This window comes from Neovison vison, chromosome 6, assembly GCF_020171115.1.
Source record: "Neovison vison isolate M4711 chromosome 6, ASM_NN_V1, whole genome shotgun sequence".
Taxonomy (NCBI): Eukaryota; Metazoa; Chordata; class Mammalia; order Carnivora; family Mustelidae; genus Neogale; species Neogale vison.
The window spans coordinates 211683116-211703474 of NC_058096.1; positions in this window are offsets into that span (position 1 = coordinate 211683116).

The following is a 20359-nucleotide window of genomic DNA, read 5'->3' on the forward strand; positions in this document are numbered from 1 at the left end:
TGTTGTTGTTTTCTTTTTCTTTTTTTTTTTTCTTTCTTTTTTTTTTTTTAGACTTGCTGTCTGGGAAGTGACCCTTCAAGTGTCCCCAGTCTGCAGGAGCTCAGGATGGGTCTCTCACCTTGTTTCCCCATCCTTGATTTTGCGATGCAATAAGATGGGATGGCCACCCCTCCCTTGGAGCCAAAGGAAAGAAAGGAAGGGCCTCTACATCCTAAAACCAAAGCAAGCTCAGTGGGCAAATGTATGCTTCCTCTACATTTTATCTCAACACTCTGCTGGCCAGAGGAGTGAATGGGGGAAGGAAAGAGAGGAGAGAAATCACATACATAACATATCACGCACAGCTTCAAACGCACAGTCTCACACACCTCTGTGTGCAATTGACACAAATACCACCGCACAGACATACAGTCACACACACAGAACTCTTCAGACACACAAGCCCATGCACACCTTCAGAAATGCAACCACGGGGACGCCTGGGTGGCTCAGTTGGTTGGACGACTGCCTTCGGCTCAGGGCGTGATCCTGGAGTCCCGGGATCGAGTCCCACATCGGGCTCCCAGCTCCATGGGGAGTCTGCTTCGCTCTCTGACCTTCTCCTCGCTCATGCTCTCTCTCACTGTCTCTCTCTCTCAAATAAATAAATAAAATCTTTAAAAAAAAAAAAAAAAGAAAGAAATGCAACCCCGACTCCTACAGTGTCGGCCATACAATCCCTACACACACAAACATACACACTTTCATGCACACCATCAGACATACAACCCCACACACACCTTCAAGACCCTGAACAATTCCTCTTCCTAAATGAAACTCCATACACCGAGAGCCACAGAGTTCTCTCTCTCTCTCTCTCTCTCTCTCTCTCACACACACACACACACACACACACACACAAACTTGGGACTCCAGACACAAAACTTCAGACATTCAAATTCCTTCCCACATTTAAGCACCCAGCCCACATACCTCTCTAGGAAGGCGAGCCACTCATAAATTCAGCCTCCCACACACACAGCACCACCACCGCCACCACACACACAACTTCCCACCCACCACCGGTGTAACGGCGGCCAAAGTCTCGGTCACAGTCAGTCTGTCCGGAGTTGGAGGAATTAAACACCCTGATGGGGATGGGAGCAGAGCCCTGGAAATGGAGGAAGCATCACGCACAGAGATGGAAACCTGCCCACGAACTGAGAGAGAGATGGGATGAGGAGGAGGGAGATGGGTAATGAGCCCACAGGTAATGAATGGCTAAGATGGTAGGAAACTCACCAAGGCGACCTGACGAGCGGCGGCGATCATGCGGAGGGGCAGCAGAGACAAAGGCGGCCGGGAGCTGGGAACGCGGACGCAGGGGCGCCCCACCCGCCTGACCCCAGGGTGGACCAAGCCCACCTCGGATCCCGCCCGCCCCGACCCCAAAGCCCCTGGCCGAGCGGAGCCCCGGTGTCCCCACTCACCCGCTCCCGGAGCGGCGGGGGCGGCCTGCCTGCGCCTCGGCCTGCTCGCTGCGCCCGGATGCAGGTGCCGGAGCCCGGCGAAGCGCCGGGCCGGAGCAGCAGGAAGCCGCCAGGGACGGCGCCGAGCTGGCGCGGGGACAGGACGGCGGAGGCACCGGCGCGAAGCCGGGACGCGCTGTGCAGCGGGTGGGATTCCGGCTGGCCCTGCGCTCACGTGGGTGCGGGGGCGCGGGGCGGCCGGGGGAGGGGGGGGGCGGGATCCCCTCCGGGATGCCCCCCGCCTCCCCCGCGCCGAGCCCAGGCTCAGCCGCAGCGCGGGAGGAAGGGCACGGCGCGTGTGGGGAGGGAGGGGGATCCTGGGCTGAGCGAGGTGGGTGTGCTCTCCCGCATCCCGCCCCCGCCCCCGCCCCCGCCTCGGAGCCGCGCCTCCTCCCCCCGCCGCCCCCGCCGAGGCCCGAAAGTCCCGGAAGAGCTGCGGGACCCGCCCCGGTACCGCTGGGCCCGGACCCGCATCCCGCGAGGAGGTCTGGGCCAGACGCGGGGGCCACCCTCCAGGTGCCCCCGCCGCCACGTGGGCTCCGTGGTCCTGCTTCTCCCTTCCCGCACACAGCCGGGCCTTGGCCTCTTGGCCGCTGTGTGCCCTTGAGCCAGCCCCTCTCCCTCTTTGAGCTTGGCCTTATTTAAACAACGGAGATTACTTGGCCGACCCCACAGAAAATTAAAGCTGAGAAAAATTCGAGCGCGTGAGTGTGGAAATGCTGCGAGCCCCATGAAGCATCGTACAGATGGGAGACGAATAATTCCTGTATTGTTGTAATTAATATTATTCTTTGCTGTCTTTAGAGTACACCTGGCAAAGTTGATCGTGCGTTTCTTCTCAAACGACACCGATTTGTTCGATTCCAAGCCCCCTCTGCCTCTCCTGAAAGCTAACTGCCCTTTTCAAGAGCTGAGGTCTCAGCCCCACAGGTCATAAAAATCAGTATATGTTTGTTACTGCTGTTGTTGTTATCGAACAACTGTTGGGAGCTTCCTAGCCTAGGCAGGCTCTTTTGCTTATAGTTAATCTACACACCCCTCTGAAGTAGATACCACTACCCCCATTTGATGAAGGGAAAGCCTTTCAGAGAGGTTCAGTAACTTTCCCAAAGTCACACAGGCAGGGAGCAACCTCCTGAGTTCTAGCTCTTTCTCTATACTACCCTACTCTCCTCCTTGACAGTAGCACCCCTCCCCCAGATAGGTGGTTCTCAAACTTAGCTGTACCTGGTGATTACGAGGGGATCTTTTAAAAATTCTGATGCCCAAATGGCACCCTAGACCAATTCCATTAGTGTCCCTGTGTGGGGATCAGGCATCAGCGTGTTTTCATGCTCCCTGAGTGATTTCAGTGTGTAGCTAAGGTTAAGCCCCTGCCCTAGGTGACAGGTTCTCCTGGACCACACCTGCAACTCCTCCCTGAACTCTCCCCCCTCCCTCTTTTTCTGTCAGGGGCTGTGCAGGAAGATTCTGGTCTCTGAGCCTGAGCCAGCTCCTGCCTTTGTAGTCATTCACTCCACAAGTATTTATCTTGTGTCCATGGGGAGGCTAGGCTGTGCTAGAAGGGGGATTGAGCAGGGAAGAAGACAGAGCACCCCTTGCTCTTTTACACAAAATAATAACTAAATTGGAGAAGTTCTGAAATGGTTGATTCTCAGAACCTCTTTACACTCTTTTTTTTTTTTGAGAGAGAGAGAGAGAGAGCGTGAGTGGGGAGCAGAGGGAGAGAGGGAGAATCTAAAGCAGGCTCCATGCTCAGTGCGGAGCCCAAAGTGGGGCTCTATCCCTTGACCCTGGGATCACAACCCTGAAATCACAACCTGAGCCAAAATCAAGTTAGTTGCTTAACCAACTGAGTCACCCAGGCACCTCCCTTTTTTTAAAACACTTTTAACAATTACAGTGGATCTCCAAAACTCAAAACCACAGTCTAATCATACCTTCAAAAAAATCAAATTCCAATAGAGGGGCATCCTATGATATACTGAGCTAGTACTCCTCAAAAATGTCAAGCCATCAAACATAAGGAAAGTCTGAGACACTGTCACAGCAAAGAGTAGCCTCATGAAATGTGAGTCCCACAGGGGCTCCAAGAACAGAAAAAGGATACTAGGGGGAAAACTAAGGACATTTCCACAGAATGTGGACTTTAATAATAATGTATCAATATTGGCTGCCTAATTGAAATAAATGTATCATACTAATAGAGGAGAGGGGAAATCATTGAGGAGGAATATGGGAATTCTCTGTACCATGTTTTCAATTTTTCTGTAAATCCAAAACTCTTCTAAGAAAGTGTGTCTGTTGATTAAAAATATCATGGGACATTGAAAAGTTTTCATCTGTGTATTATAATTATCCATCTTCACTGTATTAGAAGTTAAGGCTGGGAAAGCTTTTAAAATATTTACTTATTCATCTTAACCTAAAATAAACTCATTATATGTTCATCTAAATAGCATATTCTGTTTGTAAGACTGATGATTCACAGACCTGTGCCCCTGAAGCAAATAATACATTACATGTTAATAAAAATAAATTTTAAAAAGGCTAATCCCCTTTCAAGGAATGTATCTATTCCCTGGGACCCTATTGTTTAATGCAAAAATAATTAATAACAGGGTTTCTGACATTAGTTGATGTTTAACTGGTTTCAGTGAGCTCCTCTGTCTTTTGAAGATCTCCACTTCCAAAAAGATAGTTTTTGAGTATAATGGATTTGCACTATTAATCTGTCCATCTGTGATAATTCTAACTACACCTATAAGAGAAATGAATCAATTTTGATTAAAAAATAGCATATTCTATGAAAAATAATTATATTTTCCAACACAAGAAAAAATTATGAGAAGACAAGTAACGTTTTACACTTTTGCAAATTGCTTTAGTATCTCACTTAATAGAAAGCGGGAGGGACGCCTGGGTGGTTAGTCGTTTAAGCATTTGCCTTCAGCTCAGGTCATGACTCCAGGGTCTTGGGATCGAGTCCCACATCGGGCTCTCTGCTCATGGGGGAGCCTGCTTCTCCCTCTGTCTGTTCTGCCTGCCGATCCCCTTGCTTGTACTCTCTCATTGACAAATAAATAAATAAAATCTTTAAAGAAGAAGAAGAAGGAAGGAAGGAAGGGATTCTCATACAGTCAATCCTCATTATGTGAGGATTTCATATTTACAAGTCACCCATTCACTTAAACTTCTATATGACCCCAAAATCAATACCTGTGGCACTTTGTGGCCATTAGCAGACATGCTTACAGAGATACAAAATTTGAACTGGCTGGCAGGCACGTTCCCAGCTGAAGCTGAACAGGGCTGTGTTCTGCCTTCGTGTTTCAGATGCTGTGCAGTAGAAGATGTCCTTTTTACAGTCTATTTAGTACTGTGTTTTTCACATTTGTGTGCTCTTTATTGATTTTGCTGTTTAAAATGGCCTAAAATAAGGAAGATGTGGTCCATATACACTATGGAGTATTATGCCTCCATCAGAAAGGATGAATACCCAACTTTTGTAGCAACATGGACGGGAACTGGAAGAGATTATGCTGAGTGAAATAAGTCAAGCAGAGAGAGTCAATTATCATATGGTTTCACTTATTTGTGGAGCATAACAAATAGCATGGAGGACAAGGGGCGTTAGAGAGGAGAAGGGAATTTGGGTAAATTGGAAGGGGAGGTGAACCATGAGAGACTATGGACTCTGAAAAACAGTCTGAGGGGTTTGAAGTGGCGGGGGGGTGGGAGGTTGGGGTACCAGGTGATGGGTATTCTAGAGGGCACGGCTTGCATGGAGCACTGGGTGTGGTGAAAAAATAATGAATACTGTTTTTCTGAAAATAAATAAATTGGAAAAAAATAATGAATTAGAGAAGCAAATAAATTCTACCAACTTGAAAAAAAAATAAAATAAAATAAAATGGCCTAAAGCGTTGTGCTGAGTACTGTCTATGGTTGGTTAGCACAAGAAGGCTGTGGTGTGCCTCACTGAGAAACCTATGCTAGAAGAGCTTCACTTGGCATGAGTTACAGTGCTGTTGGTTGTGAATTCAACGTTAACAAACCAACAGCATATGTTAAATAAGGTGTCTTTACACAGAAACACACATAAAACAGAGTTAAGCTTGACTGGTGAATGGTTGGTTGTAAAAAATGTGACACAGGCTTGTGGAAACCTAACCCAGTATTTCTCCCTGACGGCAGTGGCTCAGTATTCACTAATTCAGTATTTGCAGTAACTTTATAGAACAAAACTGTCTTGAATAATGAGAATCTCGAATAAGATTCTCATTATTATTAGTTATTAATAATGAGAATCTTGAATAATCTTGAATAATGAGAATGTGTATCTTCTGCCTTGAATCTGTCATGATGTGCTGTTTTAGTTGAAGTGTATGAAGAAAACTTAACTTCACATGGACAGGTAATTGGAAAAAGAATTTTTTTAAAGATTTCATTTATTTGTTTGACAGAGATCACAAATAGGCAGAGAGGCAGACAGAGAGAAAGGGGAAAGCAGGCTCCCCGCTGAGCAGAAAGTCCGGCGCAGGGCTCTATCCCAGGACCCCGAGATCATAAACCCAGCTGAAGGCAGAAGCTTAACCCACTGAGCCAGTCAGGCGGCCCTTATAAAGGAGAATATTTTAATCAATTTTTCAGATACTTGTGACTATTCTTTGAGAATACACCAAAATTTTATATGCCTTGGCTTCTTTTTTTTTTTTAAGATTGTGTTTATTTATTTGAGCAAGTGAGAGAAACACAGAACATGAGATGGGGGAGGGCCAGAAAGAGAAGCAGACACCCCACTGAGCAGGGAGCCTGATGCAGGGCTTGATCCCAGGACCCCAGGACAATGACCTGAGCTGAAGACAGACGCTTAACTGACTGAGCCACCCAGGCTCCCCTTAGTTTCTTTTTTGTTTGTTTGTTTTAAGATTTATTTATTTGTTTGAGAGAGAGAGGGATGGGGAATGGATGGAGAGAGAATCTTAAGCAGACTCTCTACAGAGTGTGGAGCTCAAAGTGGGGCTCAATCTCAGGACCCCGAGCTGGAACCAAGAGTCAGACGCTTAACTGCGCTATCCAGGGGTCCCTCAAAATGTCTTAGTTTCTTTTTTTAAAAGATTTTATTTATTTATTTGACAAACACACAGCGAGAGAGGGAACACACTCAGGGGGAGTGGGAGAGGGAGAAGCAGGCTTCCTGCTGATCAGGGAGCCCAATGCAGGCTCAATCCCAGAACCCTGGGATCATGACCTGAGCCAAAGGCAGACGCTTGATGACTAAGCACCCAATGTCTTAGTTTCTTAAAGGATAGTTGCAGTGTGAGATCTGAGACTGCCAGTGAACATTTTCTACTCTATTAACATTAAAATACATTGAATGACATCTTTTACCCACGCATGATTTTGAAAATCATGCACTAGACATTTGAAAAGAACAAGTTCATTGAGTTACACAGATTTTCTGAATATGAACACATTTCATTATTCAATATCTAAAAGTCACAGTTGTTTAGTATGACCACCAGTCTCACGAAAAAAGTCTTTAGGGGCCCCTGGGTAGCTCAGATGGTTAAGCATCTGCCTTAGGCTCAGGTTATGATCCCTGTTCAGCTCCCTGCTCAACAGGGAATCTGCTTTTCCCTCTCTCATTCCCCTAACTTGTGCTTTTTCTCTCACTCACTCTCTCTCTCAAATAAATAAAGTCTTTTTTTTTAAAAGAGAGAAAAGAAAGAAAGAAAAGAAAGGCCTTTAAACATCAGTGTCAAGATCACTGTGGTAAATACAGATTTTTCAAAATTCCAGTTTTCACTTAAAAGCTCAAACATTATCACTGGTATAAAAAAAATACTGTCAGTTGCTTTGCTTGAAGTGACAGGCCCCTGTCTTTCACTTTTGTGAAGAATGTCTGTCAAATAATATCGATCTCAGGGTAACAGGTTTGTATATCTAAAAATGGTATCCCATTTAAAAAGTAGCTGTTTCAGCTTGCAAATCAAACAATGATGCAGGTGTATTTTCCTGGAGACAGCTACCATAGTAATTCAGCATGCAGAAAAATGCTTTATGCACACTTTCCGTTTCATCCTACAGAATAGTAAAAAGACATGATCTGATACAGCATTTAGTAAATAGTTTGGCAGCTTCTTACAAAACTAAACATCCTCTTACCATACTGTCCAGTAATGGCACTCTATGATATTTACCCAAAGGAGTTGAAAGCTTATGTCTATGCAAAAACCTGCACACAGATGGGCATAGCAGCTTTATTCATAACTGCCAAAACTCAGGAGCAACCAAGATGTCCTTCAGTAGGCAAATAGTTAAACTGTGGTCCATCAAGGCAATGGAATATTATTCAACATTGTAAAGAAATAAGCTCTCAAGTCATGAAAAGGCACAGAGGAAACGTAAAAGCATATTACTAAGTAAAAGAAGCCAATCTGAAAAGGCTGCATACTGTGTGATTCCAACTATGACATTCGGGAAAAAGCAAAACTACAGAGTCAGTGAGATCAGTGTTTGGCAGTGGGGAGGGAAAAAGGAGGGAAGAATTAGTGGAGCACAGAGGAAGGAAACCCCCCTGTCTGAGAGTGTAATGGTGGATACATGTCATTCTACATTTGTCCAAACCCACAGGATGTACAACACCAAGCACAACCCCTAACGTAAACTGTGGACTCTGAGCGATAATGGTGTGTCCATGGGGGTTCATCAGTTACAGAAAATGCTCTGCTCTGGTGGGGGTTGTTGATGATGGGGAGGCTGTGTGTGCGCGAGGGCAGAGGACATATGAGAAATCTCTGTATCTTCTGCTCCATTTCACTGTGAATGTAAAACTGTTAAAACAAAAGTCTGGGGGTGCCTGGGTGGTGCAATCAGTTGAGCACCCCCACCCCAACTCTTGGTTTGGGCTGATCTCAGGATCATGAGATCGAGCCCCACCTTGGGCTCCATGCTTAACGTGGAGTCTGCTTGAGACTCTCTCTCCTCTGCCTTCACAACCTGCACTCTTTCATTTTTCTCTCTGTCTAAAATAAATTTTAAAATCTTTAAGAAATAAAAATAAATGAAACAAAAGTCTTTTTTAAAAAAACATTAAAATCAGAAAAAATGAAGGCATGCACTCAAGAGTTGAGGTTTAGTAAAATACATAGTTTTTATTGCTTCATCAATAAAATAATGGCTTTTGTTTTCTGAACCATGAGCGAGTCGGTGAAGAACAGAAGGACTCGGCACAGTTTGATGCGGCTAACTTGGTTCATGCTGATGTGGTAGCAGCTGTCAGTCACCATTGCTGTTGCCCCGTTAAAGGACAGGCTAACGCACTGGTAAGGCAGGATGGGGAGTGATTGCGGACGGGTACGGATGTCCTTTGGGGGATGAAAATGTTCCAGAACTAAATAGGATAGAGATGATGGTTGCACAACATTGTGAATGTGCTAAGGGCTGCTGCACTGTACTCTTTGAAATGGTTAATTTTCTGTGGTATGAACTCCACCTGAATAAAAAGAAAAGTGGTACCCAAAACTCAGTATTTCAGATAAATAGCATTTCAACACAAAATTTTGAAAAACCAAAGCGAATGCCAATTCACGATGAGCAAAATATCAACTTTCCAAATAAAGACAGGATCAGAATTCTTGATTTTTTTTTCTCCTGCTCAGGCTACCATATGGCTTGGCTCAACACTCTTGCTAATGCTGTCTTTTTTTATGTTTTGCTCACTATGAATTTTTCCACTGAATTTTGGGGGGGAGGGATGAATTATTGATACTGGAATATTATTTATCTTTTTTATAGGAGAATATCTATCTTACCTCTGAACTCAGAAAATACAACATAACTATATCTCCAAAGAATACTCATGAAGAAAAAAAGAAATCTGATGTATTTCGCTGTTTTGAAATTAGGTAAACACAGCGTCAATCTTTCATTGCCTTTTTCATTTCTTTCTTTAACCATTTTATTGAAACATAATTGACATGTAAAGGGCTGATTATCTTTAATGTGTATAACTTGATGAGTTTGGGAATAAGTAGACACCCATGAAACCATCACCATCAAGGCCATAAACATATCTAACACCTTTCAAAGTTAATATTCCAATAAAATATTCCAGCATCATTTCTCTTAACTGCAGAATGTTAGGGCACTCCCTTACATTTTCATGCCTCCAACAAGTGCCTCACTCTCCTCACCCTGGCCCTGGCCCCAGAGTCTCCCATTTTCTCAGTAAGCCTAAGGCTGGTGGCTCCCTTTTATAGATGTAGAAGGGGCTCAAAGAGGTTAAGTCACCGCCCATATTATCAATATCAATAAGTGATGGGACCAGAAGTTGAGCCCAGGTTCTCTCTGACAAGTGGCTTCAGCTCTGATTCTAGCATGAGGTGGGCAGACCAGGCTAGGAGCATCCCCAAGCCATCCCAGATGACTGCCCATGCTGTGGGGTGGGGCCTGTGCAGGGGATGAGCCAAGAGGAGCCTGAGATGGAAGAATCCAGGCTAATTCCTCTGTGGGAAGCGCTCCCTATTAATTAATTAGGGCAGAACTGGCCTGCGGCATCCCCGCAGCCCCCAGAGTCATTAAGGGAGAGGGGGTCTCATTATCAGCTAGCAGCTTCCCCATCATTCCCAGGGCCCCAGAGGGAACTGAGGAAAAGGAAGAGGAAGGTCAGGTCCTCCTTCTCTGAAACCCACCCTTCCTACTACCGGAGTGGCCTGATATGCAAGTGACTAAAACCACAAGCAGAATTTTATGGGGGGGAAGAAGAAAGAGATGAGGGAATAAGTTTCCTTTCCCCTCCCAATTCATTCTGCATTTGTATTTATATGAGATATTCAGAATAGGTAAATCCATAAAGATAGAAAACAGATTAGTGGTTGCTGGGGGCTGGAAGGAGTGGGGAATAAGGAGTGACTACTAATGTTTGCAAGGTTTTCTTTTTGGGGTGATGAAAACTAGATAGTTCTGGAGCTAGATAGTGGTAATGGTGGCACAACGTGGTGAATGAACTTAAAACCACCGATTTATGACTTCAAAATGGTTACAAGGGCTATGGTGATAAATATTTTGCAATATACAAATGTACCAAATCAACACATCATTCACCTTAAACTTACACAATGTTATATGTAAATTATATCTCCATAAAGCTGCAAAAAAAAATGGTTACGGTGGTAAAATCTCATGTTGTATATATTTTACAATTTTAAAAATTAGTCTCCTTCTGGTTCTTGAATGTTTATTCAGCATTTGGGAACATCTGTTTTATACCAGCGTTATGCTGAGAAGGGAAGCATGGTCCTGCCCTCAGAGCTCTCGCTGATTGAGGAGCAGCACTGCAGAACTCTGGAGTTCTTGGCTTTTAGAAACACTCTCTGTCCTCCCCTTATTCTGTGTCCTAGGACACTTATGGATCACACCAACAGGCTGCCTTTCTCTCTGGCTTCTGGTTGGGTTCAGGCAAAGGGAGTCCTTGCAGGAGGTGAGAGGGCTGGAGGAGCATGAGCTCAGGATATTTTCTCCCCAGGTTCCTCCCCACAAACTCACTGAGGATGGCTGTACCCCTAGATCCTAGATTATGGGTCCTGGGAGGTGACCCCTCTGAATCCTGGCACTAAATGCTCCCTCCTCTTTCTCTGCTTCTGCCCAGGCGCTGCTAGCTCCAGGCTCCTGCACCATCCTTATCCCCTCCCCACCGCCCCTTTACCAAACAGTCATCACAGTACCCAGTTTGAGTGTGCATCTGCTTCCTGCTGAGAGTTCCCACTAGAAAGGCATTTAGGAAAAACAGTAGCAAAATACATAGACATGGATAAATAAGTCCTGGAGAGGTAATGCACAGCATAAAGATTATGGACAACAATATTGTACTAGAAACTTCCAAGTTGCTGAGAATCTAGATCTTAATTTTTCCCATCACAAAAAAGAAATGTGACATGGTGGAAGCCTTAGCTAATGCGATGGTAGAAAGCATATTGCAATATATAAATACACTGAACCACCACATTGTCCATTTTAAACTTACACAATGTTAAAGTAGTCCCCCCTTATCTTGGGGGGAGAGTTCCAAGACTTCCTACACATGCCTGAATCCCAAATAGTACCCAACCTTATATACACTATGTTCTTTCCTATACACACACACCTATGATAAAGTTCAACTTATAATTTAGGCACAGTAAGAGATTAACACTAACTAATACTAAAATAGAATATTATAACAATATACTGCAATGATATTTGTGTGAACGTTCTTGCTCTCTCCCCCCCCTCTCAAAATATCTTAAGCGTACTGGGCTCATCCTTCTACTGTGATGATGTGAGATGACAAAATGCCTACATGATGATATTAAGTGAGGGGAATGATGCAGGCATTGTGACATAGCATTAGACATTTCTGACAATATGTCAGAAGGAGGGTCATCTGCTTCCAGAACTTGGTTGACTGAGGGTAACTGAAACCATCAAAAACAAAACCTTGGGTAAAAGGGGGAACTACTGTGTGTGTCAATTCTATCTCAATAAAAAATAAATTCATAAAATTAGCCATCTCAACTCAAGAATATAAAATATAAATAAGCAGGCAGGCCTCGGGAGTAGACTGTGGCAGAAGTGACCTCAGTGGAAAATTGAAAAGCTGGGAAAACATTGTAAAGCAGTACCATTGACAGGGAAGAGAGAAGGAACAGAGAGCAGAAATTTTAGATTTTTTTTATGATCAAGGCCATGCATGTTCATTGCACAGAATTGTTTAAATAAAGAAAGTGTAGGGGCACCTGGATGGCTCAGTCATTAAGCTTCTGCCTTCAGCTCAGGTCATAATCCCAGGGCCCTTGGATGAGACCCGCATCGGGCTCTCTGCTCAGCAGGAAGCCTGCTTCTACCTCTCCCACTCCTCCTGCTTGTGCTCCCCCTCTTGCTGTGTCTCTCTCTGTCAAATAAATAAATAAAATCTTTAAAAAATAAAAAATAAATGCAGAAAGTGTAGAATCCTAATCCTTATCACCATTAAAATGTTGGTGCATTACTTTCATTACATAATGAAAAAGTTTTTTCATTACTTTCACCAAAATGTTGGTGGGGATAATTTTCCTGATTCAAAATTAGAATCCGGCTGATATGCTACATGAATGAACCTTGAGGACATTATGCTGTGTGAAATAAACCAGTCACAAAAACACAAGTGCTGTATGGTTCCACTTGCATGAAGTACCTAGAGTAATCAGATTCATAGAGACAGATAATAGGATGGTGGTTTCTGAAGCTGGGGGTAGGGGAGGGGGAGGAATGGAGAGCTAATGTTTAAAAGGGAAAGAGTTCCATTTTGTAAGACAAAAAATTCTGGAGATGGATGGTGGTGAGTGTTGCACAACAGTGTGAATTTACTTAATGCCACTAAACTACACACTTAAAATTGGTTACAATAGTAAAGTTTATGCCACATATATTTTGCCACAATAAAGAGCATTAAAATCATGTCATTTCGGCAGTTTGTTGTCCTGTCTATAATGATGATTATGGTAATATTATTATTTGTCATATCTCTTAAGCAATTACATGTCTATCTGCCATGATCTTGGTGGTTTCCTTTAGTTCTTCATGTTCTGTCTCCTTTACTGATGAGAAGCTCCACAAGAAACGGGACTTTGTCTTGTCGCTCTTTTCTTATCTCAGCCTAGTGCGTGACAAGGCAGATACTCCGTAAATATTTGTCAAGTCAATGAATCCATTAGGAAAGAGAGATTTCTAGTGGACCTCCCCACAAGTCCACTATTTCCAACCTGCTCTGCACCGCAGGAGACATATCTTTGTGGACCCTATCCATAGGCTTGCTGCTTTGGGAAATCTGGAAGGTTCCATTTAAAGACATTCCCAGCAGGAGATGGGAGCACAGGGGAGGGAGGAATAAAGTGGGAAACCCAGCAACAAGGTGAGCTCAGATAGTCAGGAGAGGAAATGGCTGTTCCTCTCTGATTCTGCACTTTGAGCACTGAAGAGATGTTTGCAGTGTGCCCAAGTGACCAGGAATGCCACATAGAGATAGATCAGGAGTAGGCAGGGGACCACAGAATAAAGGGTCAGATGCCCTTATATTAGTTTTCTAGAATACCTTAACAAATTACCACAATCTGGGGGGCTTAAAATAACAGCAATATTCTCCCATACTTCTGGAGCCCAGAAGTCTGAAAACAAGTGCTGGTGTTAGCAAGGCTATGCTTCCTCCAAATGTTCTAGGAGAGGAGGCTTCCTTGCTTCTTCCAGTTTCTAGGGGTTGCCAGAAATCCTTAGCATTCCTCAGCTTGTAGAAGCATCATGACAGTCTCTGCCTTCTTCTTTACAGGGCCTAGTGTCTGTCTCCACATGTTTACATAGCCTTCCTATAAAGATGCCAGTCATTAGATCAAGGGCCCCTCATACTCCAACATAACCTCATGGCATGAGGTTATGGTAACTCAACTAATTACGACTGCTAAGACCCTATTTCCAAGTAAGGTCACATTCACAGGTGTCAGGATATATCTTTGGGGGGACACAATTCAACCTACAACAATAGGTAAGACCCTTCAACAGTCCTGCCTCTCCCTTAATTTGGATTCCCCTATAAATTAAAAGGATGCTTAGAAGTTAAGTGGCCAGAACAGGAATTTCTATGGCAGAAGCAGCACAAAGTCCTTTTGGTTGCTCCATGCAATGGATTATGTCCAAGAGTGGCAGGGCCATCATCTTTCAGTCATTCAACAAGTAGGTATTAAGGGCCTGCCTGCTCTGTGCCAAGAACCCAGATGGCACAGTGGATTCAGTGATGACTAAGACCAATGAGATCCTCATCAAGGAGCTGACATCTAGAAAGGGAGGTGGCAAACACAACCTGATAAGTGCTATGAAGAGACAGAGGGTTCCAGTGTGGCATGGCTATGTAATACTTCAGACCAGATAGTCAAGGAAGTTCCCATTAGGATATAATATTTGACCAGAGACATAAAGGATGAGAGAGAGAGTAAAGCATATAAAAAATGTAGGAGAATATCTCAGAGAGGAAAGAACATTCCAGAGAGGACAGTCTGAGCACTAGCATGGCTCACCCCTCATAATTTGAAGACAGAATGGCAGGAGATGGGAAAGTAAATGTGGACAGGGTCCAGGTGGTAAGGAACTGGGACCTTGTAGATCATGGTTAGAAATATGGATTCTCTTCTAAACTTAAGGCTCGCCTCACTGAATCTACCCATTGGACTAAAGCCACAGTTTCCTAACCTAACAAGTAATACCTGAATCCACTGTGAATAAGCTTTTCTAGGGAGAAGGTGAGAAATGAGAAGAGAATGGAGGATGGAAGCCTAATGTATTAGTTAGCTTTCTATATAATAGATTATCTCAAACTCAGCAGCTTTAAAAAAACATATTTATTAAATGAGTTTTTGTGGATCAGGGCTTAGCTAGGTCCACTAGTTCAGTCTCTAACCAATCTGAAGACATGATGTCAGCTGGCACTGCACTCCCTTCCCAAGCCTAGACTGGGAAATAATGTGTTTCTAGGCTCACTCATGTGGTTGTTGGCAGAATTCAGTTCCTCGTGGGATGTTGCACTGGGGGCTTCAGGTCATTGCTGGCTGATAGCCAGAGGCTCCCTCAGTTCCTTGCCATGTGGGCTTCTCCATTTTTGAAAGAATGAGCAAGACAAAAGCCATGATCTCTTTATAACTTAATTCAGAAGTGGCGTCTTATCACTTTTGCCAAATTCTAGTGGTTAGAAGTGTCATGAGGTCCAACCCACACTCCAAGGGAGGAGATTACATAAGGCATGAAGACCAAAAGGTAGAGACTATTGGGAGCCATCTTCAAGGCTGCCTAACTCACCTGAAGAACTCTACACTTGACAGGTGGATGGCAGACAACCAGCCCTTGAAGGACCAAGACTAGAGGCAAAAGGGGAAAGGTGTGACGAATATAGGGGAAAAGAGTCAAGTTCTGGGTGGTTGATAATTTCAAATGGTACCTAGAGGTCAAGTTGAATGGGACAGAAAAGAAACTACAGAATTTGTTGTAAGACAACCTTTTGTCTGAACCATTTCAAGGGACTTATGGGGACTAGAGTTGTAGGGACCAGTCCTTATCCCTTACCAACAATATGGTCAGCACCTTTGCAGGAGGTGACTGGGAAGAACCAGGAAGAACCTCTTCTGCTATCCTGGGGCTTCCCACTGTCTCCTGACACCTCCCCCAGGAGAGTGACCTCATTTCTCAAAGACAAAATTGATTCTAGGTCATATCCCCCTGGAATGAGAGACCAATTGATGTGATTATCTCCAAGAGAAAGGGGGGCACCTACTAAAAGTAGAACTTGGTGCCCCAGAAGGGAAGACATCGGGGAAGCTAAAAAGGGGTCTCTGATAATTACCTACCAAAATTTCAGAGTGAAGGGCATCTCCCTGTAATACCAAAGGAAAAAAATAAAAGGAAAGAAAAGCTAGAAGTTTTAGAAGGTTCTCCTTCCTCATATACTCTGCAATTCCACACTATTTAATCCAAGGGCAAAACTCTGTTCCCCCACTTTTCACAGTACTTGTTGGGTAGAATGCAAGATGTAAGAATGCAGCAAAGACAGCTGCAAAAAGGAGTTGCTGTAAAACATTCTTCATTATAAAAATCAGAAAGCTAATTTCACAAATATTATTCCCCATTGGGCTGAGTTAGAAATATTTGAACTTTGGTATAGTGGGAGGAGGGAGATGTGTATAAACGTAATTGTAGTTATGGGGGAAGGAGTATAGGTAAATAGAGTAAAATCAAAACATGTTCATAATAGATGTCTCTGGATGATAAAATTACAGATGTTTCTTATTCTCTTCATTCTATTTTTTCTGTATTTTACACATTTTGCACACCTTGCATCTGTTACTTCTGTAGCTTAAAAACAAGATTATTGATTAACTTAAGAGAGTGACTTGTATTTGAAGAGTAGTGAAAAACTTTCTTAGTCCTCTGCTCGTGTATATAAATGTTTCTGAGGCATATTCTGAATTTCATCATTTCCTTTTTTTAAAGATTTTATTTATTTATTTGAGAGAGAGAGAATATAAGAGAGAGCAGGAGAGAGGAGAAGTCAGAGGGAGAAGTAGATTCCCCACTGAGCAGGGAGCCCAACACGAGGATCCCAGGACTCCAAGATCATGACCTGGGCCAAAGGCAGTTGCTTAACCAACTGAGCCACCCAGGTGCCCCTGAATTTCATCATTTCTGTTCAGCCACACGTAGTTGAAGCTCTTGGAGACTAAAGCCTAATCCAGCGCTGCCATGGTTCTTTCCAAGCACCTGCTGTCTTGGTGTGTTTGGGCTGCTATAAGAGAATACCATAAACAAGGTGGCTTATAAATGACAGAAATGTATTTCTCCCAGTTCTGGAGGCTAGGACATCCAAGATCAAGATGTCAGTGGATTCACCATCTCATAAGAACTTCCTGGTTCATAGACAGCCATCTTCTCCCTGTGCCTTCACATGGAAGAAGGGGCAAGGGAGCTCTCTTTGGGTCTCTTTTGTAAGGCCCTACATTCATTTATAAGAGTTCCACCCTCTTTACCTAATGATCTCTCAAAGGCCCCACCTCCTAATATCATCACATGAAGCATTAGAATTTAACATACACAAATGTTTGGGAGGACACAAATATTGAGTTTTTAACAGGTGCCCTTCGAGGCTATGACTAGCAGGCTTTGAAAGCAGAGAAGAAGATGGTTCATTCATTGCTCAAACACACACATACATGTATGAGACTAGAGAAAAGTATCTAAAATAGGCCATCAGAGCCAGGAATCAGAGGTGAATTTTAGAAGTTGATATAGTCAAACTTGGATCGAAAAATGAAAATGAGATGTTGGTGCATTGAGCACTGAGTAGCAGTGTGCACTTATTTCAATGTTCAAAAAAAGGTGGTATACATTAGGAGTATGTTGACGTGAATGGGTTGAGCTAACAGAAAGCCAGAACAGAACAGACTGCATCCCCTACTCAGAACCCTAATGAATCTTACCAGAGATGCTTGTTAGAGCCCAAATCTTTTGTATGCAGTCTGGCATAAGAAAGCCTCCTCAGGTGTCCTTAGTAGCTTGGTGGGAATAGTGTTCTGTACAGCAGTCAGTGAACCAACAGTACAATCCTCTGCTTGGGAAAATAGAAGCACCTAATGGACAAAGCAAATGTTGAGTACAGAATGCTGTCCCAAGTGGGCTGTCTCCCTGATTCTTTGGGAAACCCTCTCTGCCTCTCCTGGTGTTTGGGTATCTCATTCATTTATTCATTCAATTACTAAAAATAAAAAGTAATCTCTTGAATCATGCTTATTCTATGTGAGCCATCATGTTAAGCTCTTTTCTCATACTGTCACATTTAATCCATGCCATGACCCTATTATCCTAGTTGACAGATGAGGAAATAGAGTCACAGAGATGTCACTGACTTTTCCAAGATGACACAAACATTATGTCAGAATCATAATGTGAATCCAAGCCATCCAGCTCCATAATCTTAACCACAGCACTATCCTGACTCTAATGAAGAGCTGTTTGTTGAGCCAGATACCACTGGTCCCAGCAACTATGCTAAATCCACATTCTTATAAATCCTGGAAACAAGTCTCCATCACCAAATGTCACCTGCCTCCATGACCTGGTAGTTCTCCAGCATGGCTGGCCTGAGAGGCTTCAGTTGACCATCTTACCCCTCCCCATTACTGAATGATCCCTTGTTTTGCAAAGCCATTCATTCCCTCTTCATCCTTGCACCTCTCAATCACTGAACAAGAAAAAACATACTCATCCCCTTACTCATATATTCATTTAATAAATGTTTACTGAGTACTTACTAGGAGCCATGATCTGTGCTGGATCACATGGACAGTAGCATATAAGAGAGGCAACATGATACCCTCTTAAAACTCACAGTCTGATGGGGAAAAGGAACCAAGGAGATAAGTTAAAAAACAAATTAAATGTCTATCAATGGATAAACAAAGTTGTGGTATATAAATATAATGGGGTCTGATTATAAGGAGGGAGGAATGAAGAACTGCTACATGATACAGCATGGGCAAACCTCAAAAACGTTATGCTAATAGAAAGAGGACAGACACAAAGGGTTACAGTGTATGATTAATTTAAATGAAATATGAGAACAGGCAAATCCATGGGGACAGAAAGCAGACTAGTGGATGCCTAGAGCGGGGTGGGGAGGCTGGGGGGGCTAGGAATAGGAAGTGACTGCTGAAGGGTATAAGGTTTTATGTGGGGATGATGAAAATGTTGTGGACCTAGATAGAGCTGGTGGTTACACAACACCATAAATATACTAAATGCCTCTGAATTGTGTGCTTTAACATCATTAATTTTATTCATGAGAATTTCATCTCCCAAAAAAAAAGACAATTGGTTAAGGGTCTCACTCTTGGTTTTGGCTCAGGTCATGATCTCAGGATCCTGGGATCCAGTCCCCTGTCAGTCTCTGTGCTCAGCAGGGAGTCTGCTTGAGAATTCTCTCTCCCTCTCCCTCTGTCCCAGCCTCCACTCGTGTGCGCCCTCTCCCTCTCTCAAATAAATAAATAAATTTTAAAAAAGAAAGGGAAACAAATAAAATGATCATGGCATGTAACTACCATCCATTCCTTCATCACATGTATACTGAGCACCTACCATATGCCATGAGCTGTGCCAGGCATTTGAGAGCAAGTTTCCTTCTAGGGGAGGTGGGGGAAGATCACAAATTAAAAGGATACAAATGGATAAGAGACTTTCAGGTAGTAATGAGGGCTATGAAGATACTGTATGAAGGAACTGTAAGACTAAGACAGATACTTTTGTGTAAGTAGACAAGGAATACCTATCTAAGTGATGAGACCTCCTTGAAGGACACAAAGAACCGAGCCAGGCAAAAATATTAAGGGAAAGAGATCTGAGCAAAAAATAATAGCATATGCAAAGGCCCTGGGCTAGGAACTTGCACGATGTGTTAGAGGCATTCAAAGATACCCAGGGAAGCTAGAGCACAGTGAGTGGGCCTGGGGATGAGAGGTAGAAGGTGAGTTAGTTCAGGGAAGTGAGAAAAGTCAGATCATGCAGAGCTTTGTGAGTAAAGAATTTGGATTTTGTTCTAAGTACAGTGACATTCACTTAAGAGTTTTAAGTAAGAAAATTATGTGCTCTAGTTTAAAATATGGTGCTGTCTGTGGTGTGGAGAATTAATTGGAGGAAACTGCGGGGGCAGGTATAGGCAGAGAGATCATGTAAATGAGACATGAGAATGGGAGCAAGAATAAGAATTGATTGTTGGAATGCCTGATGGCTCAGCCTGTTGAGTGTCTGACTATTTCAACTCAGGTTATGATCTCAGAGTCATGAGATAAAGCTGCAAGTCTAGCTCTACACTCAGCACAGAGTCTGCTTGAGATTCTCTCTCTCCCTCTCCATCTGTCCGTCTCCATGCTCACACACACTCTCTTTCTCTGTCTCTCTAAATAAATAAATAATATCTTTGAAAAAAAATAATGTTGGTGGTAGCAATGGAGAAAAGGATGATCATCCTGGGGATAAATTTTTAAAGTAGGGTTGGCAGAACTTGTTAATGTTTTGGCTACAGACATGAAAAATTAAGGAAGCTTCTAACTTTTTAACATAAGCAACTGGGGTGAACGGTGTGTTAACTGTCAGGTCAAGCAATACTAGTGGAGGAAAAGATCAGGAAGATTATGCAAAAGTTTGGTTTTGGACCTGTTGAGTTGGTGGTACCTACCAAATGCTCAAGTAAAAATGCCACTGCTAGAAAGAAACAAACAAAATGATGTGGTAGAGACTAATGG